Below are 25,170 nucleotides of genomic sequence, written 5' to 3'. Positions count from 1 at the left end.
CTATTTTTAGTTTTTTGAGGACTCCATGCTGTTTTCCATAGTGGCTGCACCAATTTACATCCTTGCCAACACTTATTTGTTCTGTTTTGATAATAGCCATTCTGACAGGTGTGAGATGATATCTAATTGTGATTTTGATTTGCATTTCCCTGATGATTAACAATGTTGAACATCTTTTCATGTTTCTGTTGGCCATCTGTCTTCTTTGGAGACATGTCTATTCAGGTCCAATGCCCATTTTTTTTAATAGGATTTTTTTATGTTGAGTTTTTTAATATATTTTGGATATGAGTTTTTTAAATATATTTTGGATATTAACTCCTTATTGGCTATATCATTGAATATATTCTCCCATTCAGTAGGTTGGCTTTTTTTTTTTTTTTTTTGAGGATGGTTTCCTTTTATGTGCAAAAGCTTTTAAGTTTAATGTAGTCTCATTTATTTATTTTGGCTTTTGCTGTCCTTGCCTGAAGCAACATATCCAAAAAAAATATTACTGAAACCAATGTCAAAGAGTTTACTGCCTATGTTTTCTTTTAGAAGTTTTATAGTTTCAGGTCTTACATCTAAGTCTTTAATCTATTTTGAGTTTATTTTTGTATATGGTGTAGGAAAGAGGTCCAGTTCCATTTTTTTTGCATGTATCTCTCCAGTTTTCCCAGCACCATTTATGAAGACTGTCTTTTCCCCATTGTATATTCTTGCTTCCTTTGTCATAGATTATTTGACCTTATAAGTATGGGTTTATTTCAGGACTCTCTATTTTGTTCCATTAACCCATGTGTCTGTTTTTGTGTCAATACCATACTGTTTTGATAAATATAACTTTGTAATATAGTTTGAAATCAGGAAGCATGATACCTCCAACTTCATTCTTCTTTCTCAGGATTGCTGTGGCTATTTGGGGTTTTTTTGTGGTTCCATAAAAAAACTTAGTATTTTTTCTAATTCTGTGAAAAATGCCTTTGGTATTTTCATAGGGAAGGCCTGGAAGGAGCCCACATTACTTCTGTCCACATGCAATTAGACCAATTTCCGTTCCTAAACCATCAGTGCCTGATGTACAGTGACTACAAGAATGGAAGTTATTAACCAGAGAATCAGGTACAAGCTCTATGCCTTTTATCAAAGTCTCTATATTTGACAATCATAAGGGCCAGCTGGACCATATGAATAGCAGAGATGGATAGGGGGTCCTTGCCTCACAAGGTGGCCCAGCTGTCACACTTCAGAGTCATGGATAGTGTAGCCACAAGGGTGGGGAGTGAGTGCCCTCCTGGACTCCCCCACATGCTTCTCTTCTGCTGCTCCAGCCCCCTCCTCCACAGACTGAGCATCCAACACTGTGTTCTTTCTGAAAACACAGCCCCATCTTTCTCTCACCTTCTGCTTCCCCCCACTGCTCTGTCCATTATGGTACTTAACACTGTTAGAATCAGGTTATTTGAATCAGGTGCTGAATGAGTGAAAGAGCAAAAGAACTGGACTGGCAATCACTTAAACTTGAATGTACAAAAATGCTCACTCAGCATCATCATACGTAGCAATTCTGCAGAAACATTGGAAACACCATCAGTGTCATGGTGATGGATGACAGAGAGCTATAGGTACTGGCACGGAACGATGGCCACGATAAATTAAATTTAAAAATCAGGAGTAAACAGCATGTTTATGAATAATATTCATAAATGAATATTCACTTACACACATACATGAAATATTCGTTTTTGGTTTTTAGACTAATACGTAGTACGCCATGCATTGTTCTAGCCATCAAAATTATGACAGGCAACATGGTCCCTACTCATGACAGTTTGCAGTCTGTTGGAAAGGGGGACGTAATCAAATATAATGTAAATAAATACGTAACTTAAAATAGTGATAAATACTATGAAGCAAACTGCGGGACATTGTGAATATATAACTGAAGAAAGACTTAACCTACTGCCTTTAGTAAACATTGGATGTGGGTGGTGTGTATACATGTGTGTATATCAGAAGAAAGGCTAGAATTCTACATATAAAACAGTCATATATACACACTGAATGATCTTACTTTTCCTTTCAGCATGCTGTGAATCTTCCGCAACTGCCACATGTTTCTTTTGTCATCAGAGAAAAACAAACTTAAAAAAATAATTGGGTTCACCAAGTTTGTCTTATTTAGTTTCCTCGGTTGCACGTCCGGCTACCATTAGATTTAGAGTCATCAGCTCTTTTCTGTCTTCCCTCATATAAAAACAAGAATTCCTGACTTTAGAGAGCACAAGAGTATATTATTCTGACACATTTGAAATGAATAGTAATGGGAAGCTTTGAGAAAAAATGAGTCAGGCAGACATTATTTTCCCACGGGACATGGTTGGCCACGGAAGGTGCGGGAGCCATCCACCCGCGTTCCACTGGGCCCAAGGGAGCTTCCACTTGTGCTTGGCAATTCTTTATAACTGACCCTCTGCTCAAGTCAAAGCATCAGTTATATCTCAGTGGAAAAGTCCTAGAAAGCCTATTAAATTATTTCTGATCAGACTTCTTACAAGGTTATGCAGATCATTAGCTTGTAACATATTTTAATCTTTGCTGTTTATAATCTATCTCTGCCACTTCTAACGGTTTCCAGTACTTTTAGCAGCTCGGCTGTAAGCTTCCATATGAGGCAAGAGTGAAGGATCCCGCCCACCCCTGCCTGCTGACATTAGGAGAATCTCTGATGGGACCACCGAACCCCTCTGCACCCAGGCCCCGAAGCACCAGGTGAATTTGGCCTCCACGTGATTTGAAAGATGACCCGTTATAAAACACGAAAAAGGCTTACTTTGGAGCATGGTAATTCCTTTAAAAAACTGCTTACAGACTTTCATAATTGGCACACACTCCTTTTATAAAGAACATTGTTCAAATAAGAAAAAGAGTGAAGAAGGAAGTTTGAAGATATCTCCCAAATTCCACCACTGTGGTGGCGGGCTCCATCTCTACCCAGGGACAGAGATCTGATAGAACTCCACATCCGTGAGATTATTTGCTTCTCTTTTAAAACAAAGATTGAGGAGGGTGTATGAAGGTGAATAGGATGTAAAACTGGATTTGGAGGTTATATAAGTCATATAAGTTACATAAGTTATATAGGTTATCTATACGGTGCCCCACGAAGGGCACTAAACACATCGGCGATGTTCCATTCTGTGAGCTGGGTGCTAATTACAAGACTGTTCATTTTGCAAAAGCTGATGTGCACATTTATGATTGATGCACTTTTTCAGTTTGCTTGAGTAAACAGTTGTACTTTAACCCCCCCGATTTAAGTATATTGATACTCCAAGCAAATGAAGGAGAGGGTCAGTGAGAGAAAACTGAATCCTAAACCAATTAAGTCCGCTTTTAAGCCGTCTTTAATTTTTGGTATCTTAAAAAATTCATCCATTGTTTGTTAATGCACTTTCTCCCAAACTTAACAGGTAATTCTAAGTCCTAGGCGGGGTAAATGGTATTCATTTTCTTCAATAATATTAAAGGTAATTTATAAACATGGTTTTGCAAAGACTCTCTCCATGCTCAGTGAACACAAACTGGGGAAGTCTTAGGGGTAGCAACATTTACAGTACAGCCTGCGCTGCTGTGACAAAACACCTATGCCGAGGAGCCATGTTTTCTATGAACTAATTAATTAGCCACAGTGTCAGTCATAATCATTAAAATCATATAGGTACAGCATAACAGCTAGTTTAAAAATGAGATTGATTCAGTATATGCTGATTTCCCCCCCTTTCTCTCTATCAGAGATTTTATGCATTTCTTAAAACATTTCTATATATGTTTTACTGTATTTTGATTTCACAATTAAAAACTGAAGTACGCACAGTAATTAAATAAATGAGCAGATTAACCTGAGTGCTTTTGTAACACAAGCTATAAATCCACAGTAAATTTTCAAATCCAAACACCAAACTTATCCAACTAGATATATTTACTCTTCTAGGGTGGGGCCAGAACAAGGGAGGTTGACTCAGGGTGGTGCATTTTGGGGAGTCTGAGCCCTTCACAGAGCCAATAAGCAGATGCCCGCAGCTGAGTCTTTAGTGGTTCAGGATGTCTGGACAGATTATCCATACACTGCATTGCTAAATCCGGACAGTAAGACGGGAAGTAAGAGATGAGGGACAAAGACACTAACAGGTTTCTGGGAATGCCAGTGGGTAAGGAGTGCTGAAGCCAGAAAGTGAAAGGGAGGGGAAATGAACTTGGATTTATCATAAGCTCAACTGGAAGTACGTAAGGAGGCTTTTGATGTTATTCCTGGATCCACATTTCCAGGAGGGCATGTAAAGTTGCAGTCAAGGCTAAAGACCTGAACTAGACCATTTCTCCTTCAATCTTCTGAGCGTCTCTCCAGAGACTTCATTCATCTGGAACCTATTTAATTTCTAGGTTATCCAGGTAATTAGTTTCTTTATTCTAGGTCTTCAATCTATTACTTTGATTTTACTATCAACGTAATGCTTAATCAGCAACAACTTGAATGGCATTTTATCCATCATCCACATATACTTGCTCTGTGTTTTCCCACCACCAGGGACCTGTCCAGCTTCCATCAGGAACCGTCTGTACCCACAAGGCTGACCAATGGGATGAAAATTTGAACCAGGTTCGTAGATGCTTATTTTCAGCTTTGCATTTCCTTTAGCTCATCATGTGTGGTTTCTTCACAGAAGACCACAGAAAAAAATGATTGAGAGAGACTACTCATCTTCATTATACGGTTGATATATACAATTCATAATTTTTAATGCTCCTGACACCATCATCAAGGAGAAACTCAAAGATCCCAACACATTCAAACCTCTAAAATTGTCACAATATCCCCTTTCTTGACAATCATTGCCTTATCCTAATTAATACAATTCCTCATGCCTTTATTCTGTGTGCTTTTATTTTTGAGGGGAGGTGGTTTCATGTCCACTGACTATGCTCTACATCTTTCCATTCTCCTTACCAACACTGCTACAGGTCATCAATTACCAAGAAAAATGCACGGCAGCTATTAGTAATTTCTAGCTATATCCAATTTGTCCTCCACATGTCACCTTTAAACTTCTAAAACCTGTAGACATATGTTTGTAGGTGCATAGAACTTCCTTTGATCTTCTGAAACCATTAATACCTTCTTTTCCTCAGGAACATAAATCAAAAGACCACTTTATATCTTAAGCTTCTACTTTCTCCTCGGAGCACACTATGTTGTCCCTCACTTCCAAATACCTTATTGGAGTTTGGGCAACAGCGACAGGAGTCATCTGTTACATATTCTGCCCCTCAGACGTTTTCTTCCTTGATGGATGTCTTTTTTCATTCATTCTACAACACACAGAACCTATCATATGTGAGGCATCCTGCCAGGTAATGTAGGAATTGCAGCCAGAGGACTTTTACCCACTTTTCTTGAGCTACTCACTTCAAGTGCCAGAGTCTTGGCTTTTCTTTTTCATGTTTCACATCCAATCAGTGGCTGGTGCAGAAGAATTTTCCATTGACGTCATCTCCTACTTTGATTTCCTTTTCATTTTCTCCCCACTATCCTAATTTAAATCCTTATCATTTCAAAAGTTTCCTTATACCTAGATAATTTCAAAAGCTTCCTTCCGATTTGTCTCTCTGCCATGGTCTCCAGCTTAATCAAATTTGACTTCTTCTTTACACACACATATTAATGTAATTATCACAATGACCAGATGGAGCTAAGAATCATTATTCCCACTTTGCAGACAAGAATGGTAATTGTTAAAGAGAAGAAATACTGTCCAAAATCACACAAGTCATAGGTGGGTGACACAGAGATTTAACTCCAGGTCTGAGTACATTTACACTCATCTTCCATAACATAAGACTATCTCTCAGTTTAAGGGAAGTTGGCCAGAGGGAGAACATATGGTATGAATTATGGTGTTGGACCGTGTTTCCCCGAAAATAAGACCGGGTCTTATATTAATTTTTGCCCCAAAAGACGCATTAGGGCTTATGTTCAGGAGATGTCATCCTGAAAAATCATGCTAGGGCTTATTTTCTGGTTAGGTTTTATTTTCGAGAAAACATGGTATGTAAATTAGGCTCCAGGACCCAGTTTCCACATGGTGGGGGAGAGAGAAAAGAAGGGGCTTCCCCTACCCAAAACACCAAGAAATTCTCCAGCATCAGCTGGGTGTCCAAGAATTCAATTCATGTTGACACTATCTACCTGGGGATGGCATCAGATTCCACAGGTTAAAGGTTCAGTTCTACAAGACGGCTCCCACCCATCCATTTCAGATGCTAGTCCCAAGCCCAGGTAGTCACCTGTACTTCTGACCTAGTGGCTATCAATCAGATTCCCACAACCCCTTCTTGAGCTCAATTAATTTGCTAGAACAACTCACAGAACTCAGAAAAACATGTAACTTACCAGATCACCAGTTTGTTGTCAAAGGATATAACTCTGTAACAGCCAGATGGAAGAAAAGCAGAGGGCAAGGCACGTGGGAAGGGGTTAGGAGCGTCCATGCCCTCTCCAGGGGCACCATTCTCCCCACCTCTCCATGTGTTCACCAACCTAGAAGCTTTCCCAAGGCCATCTTCTTGGGTTTTTATGGAGGCTTCATTATATAGGCATGATTAAATCATTGGCCATTGGTGATTGATCCAACCTCCAGCCCTTCTCCTCTCCCCAGACGAAGGGGTGGGGGGGACGGAAAGTTCTGACCCTCTAATCACATGGTTGCTTCTCCTGGCAACCAGCCCCCATCCTTAGGTGCTGTACAAAAGTCACCTCATTAACAAGACACATTAACTGCTCTCATCACTTAGGAAATCCCAAGGGTTTTAGGAGCTCTGCTCTAGAATCAGGAGAGAAAACCAAATACGTAATTCAGATTATAAACAACAATACCCCAGTATGCAAATGACAGGAAACCAAAACTGGTGACATCAAGAAGAAAGAACAGACCTGTTTGGGGAGCAGATTGGATATGAGGAAGAAAGAGAGAAGTCCAAGATTATTTGAAGTTTCTGAGGCTGGGTCTTTGAAAGTTTGGCCTGGCTCCCTTTCCTCTCTATCTTAGAAGGTTGTAGGATGAGGTAGTTTAACATGTAAGAGCCAGCCCTGCATTTGTTCCCACCCTGGCTGTGTTTCCTTAGGAAAGTACTCAACTTCTCTGCACTTTACCTCAGATAATAAAATAGTAAATAAAATAATAATAAAACCGGGATAATAACCGTATCTGCTTGAAAGCAAGAATGACGATGACTAAAGTGCTTAAAACCCTTGGTACACAGCGCATGTGTCTTAAATATTTGTAAAATATTATTTGAAACACCTACATTTTTCCTTTGGAATAATCTTAAGGTGTTTGTAATAATGTGGTATGGCTTTCATTATTTGCATTTCCTTTAAATTTGTAATTAAAACAAAACCAAAAAAAAGCCATCAGAAGCCAGAGCCCAAGTCAGACTGGTTATTTGTTGTAACACCCAGCAAGGCCAGACTCTAACGAGGTCAAGGTGAGGTTTTAAACACAGTAAGTGTCTCTCCTCTTGGATAAGTGAGATAACTGATCACATTTGCATGATCAGAAACAGATTGGTTTCCTTTGCATCGTGGAAGGGACTTCATGAAAATCTAACCTATAGATTCACTCCCCTTACAATAAAGGCTCATTTGTCAACCCACTTGCTCACTGGACAGACTTGTCACTAAAAGGAAAGCTGAAATGCAGTTCCCTTTGCAAAGCCAGCTGGTTAGGGTGTCTTCCCTACAAAAGTGTTACCATGTCAGTGTTTGCAAAGCTTTTGTTTTAATGTACGATTAGGTAATTGTTTCCCACTCGCTATCAATAGTTAATCAAAATAACCAGAAGATGGCCTGGATACGAACGGCTTGCAGTCACACTCTCTCCCCCCTCCTTTTTTCTTTTTTAATTCACTCTCTTAGTTCCATCTCTTCCCCCACATCAGAAGGAAAGTTCGCTCCTTTGGAAGTCTATATACTTTCATCAGGTTGTGATACTGCATTTAAGTGGGCTCAGCCCTGGACCGGCTCCTGGTGTTCTCCCCAGAATACTGGAATACTAGAAGGAATACCGGAATACTGGAAGGAATACCGACCATACAAGATTGTCACCATGCTTGTGTTTGTGCCCACGCTTAACTTAAAGTGTGCAGAGGACTCTATCTGCATTTCAGCCCAGTGCTTTCTAATCCTTAAAGGAATGTTCTCAGGCTACTCAAGAGAAGAAGAGAATTATTATGCCTCAAAAAATCAGGCAAAACATTTCAAAGCATGAAGGAGCCCCATTTAATCCTCATGCTGGATAGGTTGCTCCGTATCCATCCTGGTGGTTTAGGAGAAATAAGTGTCTTTAATGTGACTCCTCCACTGCTCAAAGGAGTTTCTAAAATGGATTATGTGACAAATGGTCCCAGATAGCAATTAAGGAGGAAAAAAATCTGACCCTTATCTTTGCAGCTTTATTTCTGTGGTCTTTTTGCGTAGGAGAGGGTGATTTATAGGATGGATGATAAGGGCAGGAAGTGAAATGAAGTATTCTCATAAATCAGGCTTCCAGTGGCCCCTTTCTGAGTTGCTGGAAAAGCAGACTTACTTCTATAAATTCCCACATTCCCTTCATCAGCACTCACTTCATTCATCGGGATTATAAACGGAATAATCATTTCCCACACATCAGCTGTGCAGTCAAATAAGTGTATTTCAGGCATTCTCTCTGTACAGCCATAGGTCTTAAAATGTTATGTAATCTTATTATCACCAATGTCCTTCGCCCCTTAATTCCTTAAAAGAAACATTTAGTGGCTTCACTGTTAGACCAGTCCTTCCTCCTACTGCACCTGCCCCGCGTATCAAAGGTGATGGAGAGGAGGAACTGGGAGAAGACACACGGGGAGCAGAGACTGTGAACTACCCTAAGCACAGTCACTCCCCTGGAGGATTTTAACGCCCGGTCCAAAGACTTCATGTTTCCACCAAGGCATGCCTGCCCCTGGCACTGTTTTGCTTTGCTGAGTGAATCAAACAAACTTCCTCCCACCAAAGTCACATCACTCTTTCCTGTAAAACATGGGCTCCTGTCCTCGCTGCCTGCATATGATAGTTTTAAAAGAAAAAAAAAAATCCCTTTGAAGTTTGCTCCGGTAATGTTTAACACCTCCTCTCCGCTGCGAAGCCCAGACTGTGACAATTCACTCGTCAGAGAACAACCATGATACCCCCACATGAAAACATCCAGAAAATAGGCAGTTAGGTCTTTGAAGAGGTCTCCTGAAAATTACAGTTATATTCCAAGGAAAGCATACACTTCAGAGATGGCATTAATCAGGGCTCTCATTTGAGGTCACCATGGGACTGTCCTTCCCCGGCAGAGCCCAGGCAAACAGTCCTTACAAACACAAGAAAGTATTATCACTGACCTGATAGGAATCATTTTTCAAAAATCAGTGCTCTGGTGGCAAGGGTGTTCCCGCTCTTCTAATGAACTGACAGTGCCCCAGAGCTCAAGGGACTGTCAGTCTCCTGCTCCCAACAGCCATTCATTCTCACCAGCACCTGCTAAGTATTCTCTCCCAGTAACTAGGTCTGAGAAAACTCCGGGGTTCTTACCATTGTGATCCGGCAGCCCCTCCCTGCAGAGCCGGCCAGCCAGGAGCTGTTGCTGGTGTGCTGTTCCCAATGCCACTGGAGCCTTTGGCAAGGGAGGATGTTTCATGTGGTGCAAATGTATCGCCACTGATTATATTTCAGTCCCACAATGGCTGGCCTGGATGCTTTGGAAATCAGCCAAACCAAGCACGAAGAGAAACGACTACAGCTCGCAATTTCAGAATTTCCCCTAGAATGTACTCTTAAAAGGGTGGGCCCCTCTTTATGCATTTTAGAAAACACTGGGGGCTACTACATTCAATGACCTCTCTCTCTCTCTTTTCCTTGTAAACTGAGTTGGGTTTTGTTGCTTGTGGAATGAAATTATGGCGAGAGCTCAAGCTGACCCAGGGGACGCAGGCACTGCGCCGCCTTCCACACACCTCCAAGCTGTCCAGACTCGGCTGCTATTCCAATCAGAGAGGAGAATCTGCCTAGAAGGAGAGAGAGGAAGAGGGGAACGCTCCAGGCACTCCTGGCTACAGCAGCTCCATTCTGGAGGAGTCTGCAATGTGCTCCAAGGAACACACACAGGACCTCAGTGGGGCCTTAACTGTTTGGTGTCAACTTCCAACAGGTGGGAAGAAAAGCGCTCTGCTCTTCGAAGGAGTCTGGAGCACAGGCTTCTCTCAAAGAATAAATGGAAAGTTCTTCAGGGCAGGGACACTATCTGCTAAAATGCATTAAATCTAGCCAGGTTGCTCAATTGTAATAAACTATCGGGCTCTTGGCTGTTCCTATTTTGACATGTTATTGCTTAAAAATTTTTATCTCAGAAGGATTCAATCACATAGCTAGCACACAGCAAGCTCAGGCCAGGACTCTTTAAAGTAATAGCACACAAGAGCTAAACATCCATCAATTGCCAACTGTTCACCTGCCTTCCCTTCCCCACTTACTGAAAATGCTAGTAGGACAGCTGCCATGTTTGTTTTGTTCACTTCTGTATCCCCTGCATAACATCCACTCCCTGTAGAATATTTATTGGCTGAGTTAATTATTTTCCATAATTCTTGGAAATGTTGGTAGAGCCCCACAAATTAGTAAAATTCCTTTTGCTGGTGTGTTCTAGGCTTGGGTTGGGTTCTTTTCATGAGGGCTTTTCCTCTTACCAAAAAGGAAAGGCTCATGTCCTCTAACATGGTTGGCCCAGGAAGGGCAGGAATAACTTCCAATAAATACTTGTTTCAGAGCAAATTCAACCCAAACAACGGAATTCATGCTTATATTATCAGACAAGGATTCACTACCAGGGGTACACAGAAGCCAATACTATGGCGCCAGCTTTTGAGAGAAGAAAAGGATGTTTTTTTCAGTTATGGTTCACATTCTATATTATTTTATATTAGTTTCAGGTGAACAGCATAGTGGTTAGACATTTATATAATTTATGCAGTGATTCCCTCCCGAACTGTACACAGTTGTGGCAACATTATTGACTATATTCTCTATGCTGCACTTTACTTCCCTGGGACTATTTTGTAACTACCAGTTTGTGTTTCTTACAGACTCATAGATACAGAGAACAAATTGATGGTTGTCAGAGGGGAGAGGGGTCGGGGAGCTCAGTGAAAAAGGTGAAGGGATTAAGAAAAGGCTTTTATTTGTGAGTCGACTGGGAAGGAGACAGGAGGCAAGGCTCTGTTGGTCTTCCTGATCAGAGTTTGGGGCAGGGTTTTAACAGGAACAGTTACGGGTTCATAAGTGTTACTTCTAAGTGGTATATCCAAGGTTTAAACTGTGGCTCCGGGTCTTGATAGAAACAGCATAGGACCAGTTTGAGCTGGTTCTGCAGTTACACTTATGGCCAAGGGTTCTGATTTCTAAGAAGAGAGTCCATGGCATTTATCAGGCATGACAGCATCAAGAAGTAGCTGAGCATTAACAGAGTACAAGAAAACTACTCACATTTTCTTCCCTATAGGCAACGGTCTTTTAGAGCAGAAAAGCAGATATGGTGGGCAAGTTAGGTGCCAAGGTAGACAACAGAGCCTAATGCAGTGGCCAGGCTATAGCTCAGTGCTTGCACATAGTAGGTCCTCGATACTTACTGAATTCATATAAACCTTTAAAGGACTGTGCTGGAACTCTGGGATGTCAGACACGTGTCCTGGGAGAAGCTGGGAGAAGCCAACACTGCCTAATTTGGGGTCTCAGTTCATGCTCCCATCTCTAGGTCCTTTCTCTAGGACACTCGGCCATACTGATTCAGCTATTCCCTGCACCGTGCCCAGTTACACTTGTCCTCAAGTGGAATGAGGTGGAGACATCAATTGTGGGGTGACCAGTGAAAGAGCCTTGCCCCCCTTTCCATGAGCCTTTGTCTTTGTAAACAATGGGAACCTCCTACTCTGGCATCAATGAAGCATCTCCCTTTTCTTCTACTTGTTCTTCAAGGTGCAATGTCATTCCTTCCTCCGTCAAGAAGACACCCCGGATGGTAACAACCCATAGCAATTTCTCTGCTCCATGACTGGCACTCACCTGTCCCAACCATTTCACATTTAATCATACACGGTCTTCTGACATTTCTCAGATGCCACTGCTTTCCTTGTTTTTATTGTAGGTATATCTTCCCATTTAACCAGATGATAAACGGGTTGGTCCTGTATAAAGTTCGTAAATGGCATCCCAGCGACTCTAAGATAAAGCTAAGACTACTCATCATGGCAGTTAAGGTCCTTCACAAATAGGCCCCTTCACATGTCCTTTCCCACCACAGCCTTACAAGCACCTCTGCTTTAGTCACAAAGAAGTCTGCAGTTCCTTCAAACCACTGTGCTGGTTCATGCTTCCAGGCCTTTGCCCACACTGGGTCCACACAGGGGCCTCTACTCCTCTCTGTCTGCACTCACAGGGCCGTCGCCTCCGGTCCTCCTGAAAAAAGAAAAACCCTGGCAAGAGCAAGGCTGGCGGTGCACTCCGCGTGGTGTGGACAGTCCTCGTGTTTGTGTCAGAGCCCCACACAAACCTGAGCAGAGTTAGAATCCATGCTTTTTCTGCAGCGAGCAATGCTCACATAGTGTATTGGCATTATTTTTCCCTGAGAAAAATAGACTTTTTCCCAAATAAATTACCATTTGGCAGAAACCACAAGGGACTCTGAAGGATTTCTAAATAATCACCAGGTGGTTGACTGAACCAGGATTCTGTTGATGTTAGGAATTGTGTGGTCACTTACGTGAACCAAATGGTTAGACGTCTCAGCTTGATTTTCTCAGGACACACTGAATCGCTAAATCAGTCACCTCACTGATGCCCAGCCCCAGACAACATCAATGAGAAGGTCAGAAATTTCTGCAGAGTGAGAAGTGGCGGGGGAGGGATGGGGAGGTGGAATGGAATTTTCTATAAAAGAAAAGTAGCCTGTATATTTCCATTAAAAATGTGAACATCCAAAAAGCCAGTCCTTTCCTCGGGAACACCCCCCGGGTCCACTCTCCCACACCCCACACCCCCAACAGCTGGAGTATCCAAGGACAGCAGTGAAGTCTCAGACCTGGGGCAAAAGGCTCAGAGGAGAACCACCCCTTCCTTGAAGCCAGAAGGGTGAAAGGAAGGAGAAATACTTTTACAAATGTGTACAAATAGTACAAATATTAAAAATAGTAATATTTGATTTAATATTTTCTTATATATTAAGAAATATGTTTTCACCTTATGTTTTCAATGAAATCTTTATAGCACCTTTAAAAGATATTTAAAATGTGTTGGAGAATCCCAACAAGACATAGTTACCTCCCTCCAAAGAGAGCTCCTTACTCATCTACTCAGTATTTTAAAATGTTAGTCTTGCATTAATAAAAAGTTCATTTGGCATTCCAAAAAAAAAAAAGGAGCCAGTAGAGATTGGAAGTTCCCTTTGACCACTGTGATACCCAGTCCTTGCTACCACAGCCCAGGGCGCCCTGGAGAGCAGGAAGCAGAGGAAATGAAGAACACTAGACTCCTATTTATTCCACAACAGTAGAATTATGCCCATCACCCCCTCAAAAGAACAAAGAGAGATGCTGGGAACTGTTTACCTTTCCCTGTTTCTCCTACTTCCAGGTTTAACCCTAAATCCGATCTTCTTGAATTGCCTCAATGGTTTGCTCTGTCATTGGACAAGTGTAGCCTCACTCACCCATCCCTGCCCAACCCCAGAGTTGCAGCCACTTTGGGCAGCAGGGCTGAGAGCTCAGCGTGATTACAGAATCCCCTAGAAACCATCGCGCCCGCAAGATGGTGCTTTCAAATTTAATCTCAAGCAAACCCACGCAATCTAAGAATCATAAAGCATGTGTGGATGTCTTTCAATTTCTAATGATATTCCAAACGTTTCTGTTTCAGTAGACTGAAATTGACGTTGGCAGAGGAGAAATTAGGTCAAGGCACGGAGAAGCTATCACTTCCTAAAACCACCCCAAGACTGCCAAATATTTATATTATGCAAACAGTTACACAGGGGAGAGCATATTTCAGCAGTAAAATATTTACATAAATTTCCCTTATAGTATTATTTATGAAATACGAAATCATACAAGGTAGTTTCTAACCATGAAAAGTGGATACAGTTAGGAGAAAATTCAGGAGAAAGCAATAAAATGTGAGCGCTCTCGGGGAAGGTAGCATCATTCATCTACCAGAGTCCTTTGCAGGGTCTAAACTATCCATCAGAAGCATGCAGCCTGCTTCCTAGACAATCCTGAATTACAGAGACATCTGACTAGAGGCCTAATCTTTGCAGAACGTCTCCGTTTCCGGTTTCCAGTTCTCTGACTGTCAAAGATTATGTTCCTGTTCTTCCTTTTCGCCACAGGAGGGCGCTGCAGCACAATAGGGTGGTGTTCTCCAGACCCTGAGTAGTGACGCTGACGTTCAACACTAGTTACAACACTGGCGGAAATGCCTCCAACCAGAAAAGAATGTGATCATCAGTTGTTCAAAATAAGCTTTGGAAACTGTCTTCCAACTGAAACTGCTCAAGTGTTTCACATATATCGGCATATGCATGCACATCTTGCCGCTATTCTTTCTTTTCTCTACCTTAATAGCAGGATTTGTAAATCATTTGAAAAATGTTATTGAGATCAGAATAAGCCAGACACACATCCTTAGCACTAAGATACTTGATTTTTTAAACTAAAGACTTTAATCACATGGAACTCATTGGACTGGTTTATACATGGATTAAAAGCAATCTGTAATTTGTCCTCCAGTCCCCAGTTCTTTTGGCATAAATGATTGCCCCAAGAAGTTTTCTGAGGCACATTGCCAAAGATGAGGTAGTAATGGTTAGTAAGCAGTTTAATGAAGTGAACTCATCTTATTAACCTTTGGCCAAAGTCACATCTGTACCCATTCCTTCTTTCAACTCTTAAACACTCTTTAAAGCAGCAGCCAAGTTCCGTTCTAATTTGCCTCTGAAGAATTCAGCACATGCCCATTTAGAAAGGCAATTATCCCTCAGTTGGTAGGCGATGAGGTAGGTGCTTACGTGGGGCCTCCCAAAAGGCATCAGTCAGATCATAGTGCTTGTCTCAGAGGGGACGTCCATGCCCAAATCAATATAGGAACTCGTTTTATATGGCACTTCTTCAAAGCTATGTACAATGTCTTGAAGTCAAATGCAGCTATAATTAAGATGGAGAAAAGGTGCGACACGGCATCGGAACAGTAGAAGTGTCCCAAAGATAGTCCTTGAATTCCAGTAATGTTAAGTTCTACTCTGTCCAGGTTCATAGGTCAGGCCATTTGTGGTGCAGGGTGGAGCTGGGGTAGGAACCAACAGGCCAGCTCTCCACGTGCACCATGCCCCAGGAAAGAAGCCCTAGGGGTCTAGGAATTCTATATTTGAACCTGACCTTCCAGGTGGGCAGAAGGAACACATTTTATTTAAGAGTGTGTCAGCCTAATTTAAAAGTTCCATATATTTAGATGTGTAAAAATTTGCCCTAACCCCCAGCGATGTTGGGATTTGCTCCCTTCTTTCCTTACTCTAAGGGCGAATCAAAGGTGTGCCTTGGTTGGGTCCAATTCAGTCACTCTTCGTTGGGTTTCTGTGGGGATAACTGTGCAGACACCAGGAGGTAAGGCTTGGTAGCCACTGGCGACATGTGGCTATTCAACTTTAAATTTAAATTAATTAAAGTAAAATAAAATTTAAAATCCAGTTCCTTAGTCACACTAGCCACATTTCCAGTGCTCAGTAGTCCCAGGGGGCTAGTGGCTACTGGACCTGACAACACACGTATAGAACATTTCCATCACTACAAACACTCTATTGGACAGTGCAGCCTTAGAGGACCATAAACAGAGCAAATACCGGGGGTGCCAAAAAATGTAGACAAGTGGACATGTTGGTCAACATTGCTCAAGCAGTAGTTCACCATAATCAGAAGTGTCTGGATGCTGATGATAACCACTTTGAACACCTCTTGTCCTTGCAAAAGTCAAATGTGACTTGTATTCATCTTTTGTTATCAATATATATTGAGTATTACAGTTTTAATACAGTTTTCCTTTCTTAAAATGTGTATACACTTTTTTGGCACCCTCTGTATAAAATGGCGACATCCACACACTGAGGATACAAATCCACAAATCTGCACACTTGGAATTACAGTTTGAAGTGACCATGCTGTTATTAGACATTGTAAGTACTATCATTGCATTGGTGATGGTCTGTAAGAGAGACCAAACTGGCTACCTGTGGAATGAATATTTTCTTTGGCATCTGTTATCTTGTAAATATGGTGGAATGAGTTTCTGACATTTAAAAAATGAAAACTCATTAAAAATTCAGGTTTCTGATTTCTCTTGAAAAATTGCAGAGCTAACCCTTCTGGGCCTGCATTCCCACAATGGAGCATAACCCTGGATTCAAGCGGCTGCTGTCCCTTCAAAAGGAGTGTGCCTTCAGTCACCACGTCCCAAAGGCCACTCCATCCAGCCTCTGTATCCCAGGGTATTTCCTCTCATTCCTGCTGCATTTGAATGGGAACAGAATTAACGGTCTCTAGCATTGAAAAAACTATATCTATAATAAAACACAGTAATAGACACCTAGAACACTCCTGCTTATTCCTTCTGTATCTTTAAATCCCATTCACTTATCCAAATGGTACTCTTTGACCTATAGAAATAAGATTAGTGAATTACAAAATAAGAAGGCTAAAGGAAACTTCCTAATTTCCAATAATTACATAAACAACACTTTAGGCTTTCAAATTTGATGGGGGGAAGGAAAGCAAGAGAGGGGAGAGATAATAGAGATGTGATTCTTTCCTCTCTTGTCTACTGCTCCCTGTTCCTACACACACACACAAACACGCACACACACACACACACACACTCACACACACACAAACCTGTGTCCTTCAGGTGTGGTGGGGCTGAAAAACATCCAGTAATGCATAAATTTAAAAAAATAAGCCCACTTGTGAATAAGATTTCAAATAATATTTGGGAGCCTAATGGAAAAACATCTGAACCATGCACAAGTCTCTTCATTCAAAAATCTAATTTTATGCTAAGGCATTGTACCCATTTAAATTTAAGCTCCTTTAAGGCAGGGACTTAATCTGTCCTGTTCAATACCAGAAAGTAGCAGGTGCTCAGGTCTCAATAAATACATATTAAATGGAATAAAAGAACCCTCACAGGGAACAGAACATTTCCTTAGAAATGCTAAGCCTCTGCCATATTCCCCTTGATGTCAACCTGTCATAATGATATTTATATTAATTTATTCAACAAAGCCTTTCACGTGCTGGGCTCTGTTGGAGGTGTATTTTAGTATGCAGCTGTCGATGCTCTAAGTCATGAGTCATATGTTTAGGAAAAGAACTGCAATCATGTAAAAAGAATTTGATTTTGAATACCACATCGCCTTTTTTTTTAAAAAAAAAAGCTGTATACACAAAACAATATTATAATTTACACATTATCTGTTATAATATCCATTATATTACCTACTATCTAGCATATCTATTATAGTATCTGCCTATGATATCTATTATATTACCTATATCTATTGTATTATTATTATTATATTATCTATTCGTTGACCTTTCCCTCATGTCCTTGCCCCAACAAAAACTTGGCTTTCCCCTAGGACCACTGTCTTCTCAGCAGTTCTGTCAAGGGGGAGCTCTTTTCCTCCCTTGGTCTTGTAGGACTGGATGAAATGGGGGTAGATGTTCTCTCTGCTAATCACTGCACTGCACTTTGAGGCCATTCACATTTTTCCTCCCTTCTCCCCCACCAAAAAAGGCCTAGCTTGGAATCTCATGTCATTAGACTAGATCCTCCAATACTAGATTACCCAAGTGTCCTAGGTGTCACCATTATCTACCAGGCCCTAGGTCAGTTCTCTCCTTCTTTCTCACTGCAGTGGAATATATCCATCACTACCTGTGTCTTAACCCTGAAAACTTCAGTATAGGAATCTGGTGTCTAATTGCCTTGAACCATCCCTTTCAATGGTCTTCTCCAGTCTGCCCCAGCTACTCACTCCCATGTCAGTACCACTAGCTAAACAGTCTATAGTCTCAATTTAACATACCCTACTCTGTGCCCAAAGCCTCTATCATTTCCTCTCATTCTCTCTGTTACCCTGACTCTAAGGACTTTTTGTCCTCACTAGGGCTGGCAATCCATTGATCATAATACGTGTCTTGGTACCTCAGCACTCAGTGTCTTCTCTTTCCCCGCATCCAGCTTAAAATCAAAACCAATCAGTACAATCTGTCCCATGCATGTGTCCTCCATTCTCTGGCCCTCCTGCTTCGTTGTGCTTGCTTGTCCTCCAGCCCTTACCCACTCTCTGCTCCTGCCTGCTTCACAGGTGGACCCCTAGTTCCCAAGCAACCCTCTCTGGTCCAGGCATTCACCCACTTTCCCTAAGGGCCATTTCACACGTTCTTATCTCTCCCCAAACTTCCAACACCTTCTTCTTCCTTCTCACTCTCAGTGTTGTTCTCCCTTCTACAGCCTCTACTGCTTTATCTTCCTGCCCCCCAGTATCTGAATACCAAGCAACTGCCTTCCCACCCATTACCAAGGATGAACTAGCCATGCTCACCTGCTTATCTACTATGGCCCAGCCCTGATGTCTACCCAAAGACATGTAATCATGCCCTCGTCTCAAAAACAAAATTAATTTTTTGCTCCATACTGCATCACTCCTATCAGTGTACAAAATGGTATTTTCTCTCCCACCATAAAAGGAAACCAAAAAGACCTTCTCTTCTCCCCATTTTTCCCACCAGCCACTGTGTCACATCTTTAGGTCCTACAACAAAATTTGGGGAGCATTATCTATACTGACTGTCTCCATTCCCCAGCACTCCACTGATGATGCTCGTGAAGGTTGCCATGACCTTCACATTGCCTAATCTAATGTCATCTCAGTTCTAATCATACATGACCTTTGAAAGCTTTTCATACAGTCAATCATTCCTCCTCCTTGATATCCTTTTTTGACTTGGCCTTTCAGTACCTCAAACTCTCTTGATTTTCCGTCTACCTCACTGGCTGTTCCTTCTTAGTCTATTCTGCACGTCCCTCCAACCTCTTCATTTTGGAGTGCCTCTGGACTCCATCTTTGGTTTTCTCCTCTGTGTGCATTCTAGTTCCATAGCTTTCAATAGCAATTAAATGGCAATGACTCCCAAATTATATCTCTAGCCCAGACTGCCTTTTCTAACTCCAGACTTATTTATCCAACATCTACTCAACAATGCCACATGGAGGTCCAACAGGCATCACAAATTCAACCTGACCAAATTCAACACTGATCATTCCATCTATCCTATTTTACCAACAGCCTTCCTCATCTCAATTATGGCAACTCTATCCTTGTAGGCCCCAAACTTTGGAATTACACTCACTGGAATGGCTATAATAATAATTTTAAAAATTAATAATGAAAAATAGCAAATGTTGGCAAGATTGTGGAGAAACAGGAACCCTCATACATTGCTGGTGGGAATGTACAATGGCACAGCCACTTTGGAAAACAATTTATTAGTTCTCAAAAAGTTAAACATGGAACTACCATATGACCCAGCAGTTCCCCTCCTAAGGTATAGACCCAAAAGACCTGAAAATAGATGTTTTAACAAATACCTGCATACAAGTCTTCATGGCAATACTATCTCAATAGTCAAGAGGTTGAAACAATCCAAATGCCCATCAATGCAGGAATGGATAAACAAAATGTGGTATAGCCACACAATAGAACATTATTCAGCCTTAAAAATAACTGAAGTATTAGTACATGCTACAACACGGATGAACTTTGAAAATATTATGCTAATGAAAGAAGTCAGTCACAAAAGGTCACATATTGTATGATTCCATTTATATAAAATATCCAGAATAGGTAAAGCCACAGGGACACAAAGTAGATTAGTGGCTGCCAGGGGCTTAGGGGAGAATGAAGAATGACTGCTTAACAGGTGATGAAATGTTTTGGAACTAGATAGAGATGATGATTGCACAACATTGTGAATGTACTAAATGCTGCTGAATTGTGCAACATTAGTGGAAAATGGCTTAAAATGGCTCATTTTAGGTTATGTCAACTTCACCGCAATTAAAAAGAAAATTGGAAATCCTCCTTGATTCTTTCTCCGATACTCCAAATTTAATCTGAGAAAATCATTCTGGCTCTACTTTCCAAAAACGTCCAGAATATGACCACTTCTCACCTTCACCTGGCTACCACTGTGGTCAAGACCAACACCATCTCTCTTTGGGATTATTATAGTAATTGTCCCCTGTTCTCCACCATTGTCCCCCTCGGATGGATTCTCAACACAGCATCCACTCAGATCATGTAACTTGTATGCCGAACCCTACAAAGGCTTCCCATGTATCTCTCGGGCTAAAATGTCCATGACGGTCCAGAGGCCCTGTCCTGGGCCCTGCCTCTCACTCCTGCCCTCTTGGATCTCTTCTACTAATGCCAGCACATCCTGCTCTAGCAGTGCCTCTGCCTCCTCAGATGGTCTTCAGCTTCTAAACCACATGGCAATTCCCTCATCTCCTTTAAGACTTTGTTTAAATCTCACCTTGTCAATGAGGCTTATCCTGCCCACTGTAATTCTGATGTCCTCCTATCCTGCTCCCATTTTACATAGTTTTACGTAGCACTTTTCTCTTCCAAAATACTATATAACCCTGACTTAGGGTGTAAGCTCCATGAAGGCACATATTTTCATCTGTTTGTTCACCAATGTATGTTGGATGTGCAGACCAGTGCCTGCCACATAGGAAGTGTCAGTGATATTTACGGAATTGAGTTGAATAGAACTTCAAAGTACAATAAATGGATCATAAAGATACTCACCAAATTGATAAGTGATAGCCAGTGTGAAATTGTGACAAGGCATGTGATTAGGAATAAATACAAAAGGGATTTCATCTTTATGTGGAGTGTTTTGTTTCTTTTAGTTAAAAATGATGGAAGTTCATTCAGTGTCATTATACAAAATGTTGAACACTTGCCAATTCCGGATATTCTGTGGGTAATGGTTGTAGGATTCTGTGTACTTTTATGTACGGCTTAAGCATCTCAAACATTTAAAGGCCAGTAAGAATAAAAGCCCTTTATGGTTTTTATAACAAAGAATTCTTTTGTTCTTCCAAAAAGAATAAAAGTAATCTTAGAATTTCTGTAACAATGTCTTTTCTTGACCAAATACAGTCATTTGGCAACTGCCCTCTCCATCTCTTATTACTGGAGAAAGGAAGTAGCAGAGTTAGGAATACAGAAATATGATCTTCATTAACTTGACCTCCACACTCTGTGATGATAGAGGGTAATCCAAGTTGCAACAGAGCTGGCGTTCGTGTTACACTCACTGACGTTACCTCCAAGGGCCACCAGGGGGTGTGCGTGTGCCCATCAGGACTACCGAAGCCAAGGCTCTCACGCATCCCCAAAGAAACAGCGTTCTCAAACGTCCTCTTTCAGAGTTTCAGTACGGCTTCAACAGTCTGATTTAGGTGCTTATGCTTAAGTCCAGAGCTCTGAAGAAAGTCCCTTTCCCCACGCTCCCCTGCAACTCCCCTTCCAAGTGATATCCCCATGTCATCACATCCTACAATTTCTAGGCAAAATTTAAATGTATTTATTTTGGCATATTTTGGAAAATAAAATTCGGTGCATATACACATTTCCTTTTCAAATGTTTCATAGCAAAACAAAGCTTGTATTGCCAAGAGTTATAAAATTAGAGAGAAAATGAAAATCTGTTATTTTCACGAGAAGGTCTTTTCATTTAGCCAAAGTATCTTGAGTTCCAAAACAACTCACATCCCCAAATGGTTGAGTTTCAGAGTGATTTACCAATTTTAGGCATTTGTAGTGGGCGCTAAAGACAGCAATTTTTAAGTTATGTCTGGAACTAAGAAATAATAGTTCCAATATAATTAGATTAATATCTAATAAACATACAAACTATATGTAATACGCTTATAATACACTGACCAGATAGGTAAGATTTTTTTATGTTTTCATTGTAAAAGTGATATAAGCTTGTAGTAGGTAATATTCAAGTACTGTAGAGGCTTATAAAATACAATATAATAGCTTTCCTTTACCTTTCACCCACTCCTCAAATTACTTAAATTAATGTTAACAGTTTTGTGCACATTTGCAGACTTTTAAAAATATACTCTTACTTCTTATTTTACTAAATGTGATTTTACCATACACATTGTTCTGAAACATTCTTGTATTCATTTTTATGGTAGAATATTCCAGGTCAGAATATTCATTCCCATTAGTGACTGAATAGTATTTCTCATAATAATAGTGATAATAATATTAGAAAACACTTCTATAATGCTTACTATATGTCAGACTCTAAGTGTTTTACATGTTTGAACTCAGTCACTAACGACAGCCCTGAGTTCAGCACCATTTATCATCCCCTTTACAGATGAGAAGACTGAAACATGGGGATAATAAATAATTCGCTGAAGGTCATATACTTTCTAAGAGGTGGTACTATGATTCAAGCTCAGTCTGGTTCCAAGCCCATGGTCTTAACCATCACACTAGACTGATTATCCTACAAACTGCTTAACAATCTCCCTGGAAACGGACATTTAGGTTGTTTAAACAATACCAGAATCAATAGCCTAAAACTATGGGTCAGTATTTCTTGAAGATTCATTTCTAGAAGTGGCACTACTTATACAGGCATTTAGTATTTGGGGAGGTAATGACCAACTGACATCTAGAAAAGATTGACCCACTTACATTTCCCCCAAATAATGCTGATTTCTTGCACCTCACTGACCCTAGATGTTATCACTCACTTTTCTTTTTCAATAAGCTAATAAACACCAACCAGAACCATGTTTTTGCTTTAATTCCCATGACCCTGATCACTCAAGTATGTATTGCCCATTTGTATGTATTGGTCTTTGAATGTTGCCTTCTCACATGTTGGCCCACTATTCTACTGATCTGTCTTTTCTTGTGGATTTGTAGAAGCTCTTTACTCCACACACATTGTCCTCTGATGAACATGCACTCACCCTGCTAACATCCCTGACCCGCCCTTGGGGCAGCTCCTATGTAAGGTCCACAGGCAAAGAGCTGAGAACAGAACTCATGAAATTACAGTTGCTTCCCCAAAGCAAAATTGCCAGCATAGTAAGAGATAAAGTTTATCTGAGGAGAGTTATGGGAATTAAGGAAAGGGACTCTAAATATCTATTAAGGGAATCTAAGAATCTGGCCACACAATAGGTATCTAATTATCAATACTAAATAATGTTTATTATTATTACTATTAATAACACAGTTGACTCTTGAACAACATGGGTTTGAAATACATGGGTCCAGTGATACCTGGACTTTTTTCAATAAACATACAGTCCGCCCTCCAGATCCCTGGGTTTCACATCCGCAGATTCAACCAACCATAGACTGAAGACAGTGTTTTCGATCTGAGTATGGGAATCCACATGTGTGGAGGCAAACTGCATGCATTGTTCCACGCCATTTTATTAAGAGACATGAGCGTCCTGAAACCAATACCCCTGGATACCAAGGGACTATAATTAAGTTTGGGGGAAGTCAAAAGTTACACATGGATTTTGGACTGCACAGGGGTCAGCGCCCCTAACTCCTGCACAGTTCAAGGGTCAACTGTACTAATATTACTGATGGTGATTGAAGAGAGGCAAATGTTCTGATTAGCAAATGTAATTGACATGACTGGCTTTGCTAGTTTAGCTATGGATAAAACTAGGTGATATTCCTTCATTTTCAAATTAAAACTCACCTCTAGCTCCATTTACCCAATGAGTAGGAAATCGGTCTCCCCTTTCTGCCTTTCTCTTCTCTTCCCATGTCTGGAAATCCCAGCTGTGCTCAAACCAACCCAGCTGGCTCCCACCATGGAGTGCTGGCCCCGGGCTCAGGGATTCACCTTAGAGGTTAGCAGGCTCCTCTACCACCAGTCTTTGTCCAAGACAATGTAGCCAGGTCTCTGCACTGACAGCAGTGCATGTCCCCTTCCAAGCCACACTGGCTCTCAGAGTGGTGTGGGACTCTGAATGCCACCCCTACATAGGACTAAACTTATTCAAGAGCTCTCTGGTGGAGCTGGCCTAGCCTCTCAGCATCTCTCCTTAGACCCACCCAGGGGCCCCTTTCCCAGACTGCTGGCCTACCCCAGGGGGCTGTCTGCCACCTCACCTACCCAGGAGCATTTACCCTTTACCTGTCTCTCTGCTCCTGCCCTCACCCTGCAAGTCACTCCACCTCTGCCCAGCCCATGTCCTTTTTCTGTTGCAGAATGCAAGAAATTATTTCAGGAAAAAATAATGCTGGTCATGTTTGGACATCTTTTACTCTTCTCACTTTACCAGGAACTTTCCTCTGATGCAGGCAGTTCCCTGAGGATTGAATGCCATTCTTATTACCTACAGGCAGCAGGAAGACGAGGAGGTGAAGCCCCATAACTGTGATTTACCTTGGAGCTCAGAAAGTTCATTCCTGGCTGTAACATGTCTCTCCTGCCTGCTAAGACTACCAGGTTTGGTCATTTTTTTCTATCTAATACCATAAATGCTACCCACACACAATAAACAATGACATTGGCTGGATTTCTGAAACAGAGTTTTACATGAGCTATGACTGTTTTAGTGGCAGCATTAATTAGGGGGAAAAATGTGTTCTTTTGTGAACTTTGAAACCAATCAAGTTTGTTTCATAATGGGCTGGAGAAAAACCAAGACTATAATTTTTCTTCATGTTCCCACTCTTCGCCATAGCAGTTTGTACCATACTTGAAAGCAATTTGCTTTAATTAAGTCCTTGAAGTGATGGAAACTTGTTGAAATCATTTACTGAATTGCTTTCGCAGATTATGTTTTTGAAATTAAAGGACTCGGGGAGACCAACTCCAATTTCGAAAACCCATAAGATAGTATATTTTCCTTGGTGTCATAAAAATATCTAAGCATGCTGAACTTAAAAT

General features: G+C 41.1%; 1 protein-coding gene across 4 annotated transcripts in view; it reads right to left on the bottom strand.

The window, feature by feature from the left end:
- PLD5 (phospholipase D family member 5) overlaps positions 1-25,170 on the bottom strand; it is a 238,635-nt gene that overhangs the window by 175,620 nt on the left and 37,845 nt on the right. The window contains exon 1 of one of the 4 annotated variants that reach the window (XM_081039297.1): positions 9,641-9,717. The exons of the other annotated variants lie outside the window; for them this stretch is intronic. The gene's annotated coding sequence lies outside the window, so the exon portion shown is untranslated. Of the gene's footprint in view, positions 1-9,640; positions 9,718-25,170 lie in introns of those variants that run through there. 4 annotated transcript variants of the gene reach the window in all.

Source organism: Rhinolophus hipposideros (assembly GCF_964194185.1).
Source record: "Rhinolophus hipposideros genome assembly, chromosome: 26".
Classification (NCBI taxonomy): Eukaryota; Metazoa; Chordata; class Mammalia; order Chiroptera; family Rhinolophidae; genus Rhinolophus; species Rhinolophus hipposideros.
The sequence above is the reverse complement of the archived record's forward strand: the minus strand, read 5'-3'. Positions and strand labels throughout refer to the sequence as shown.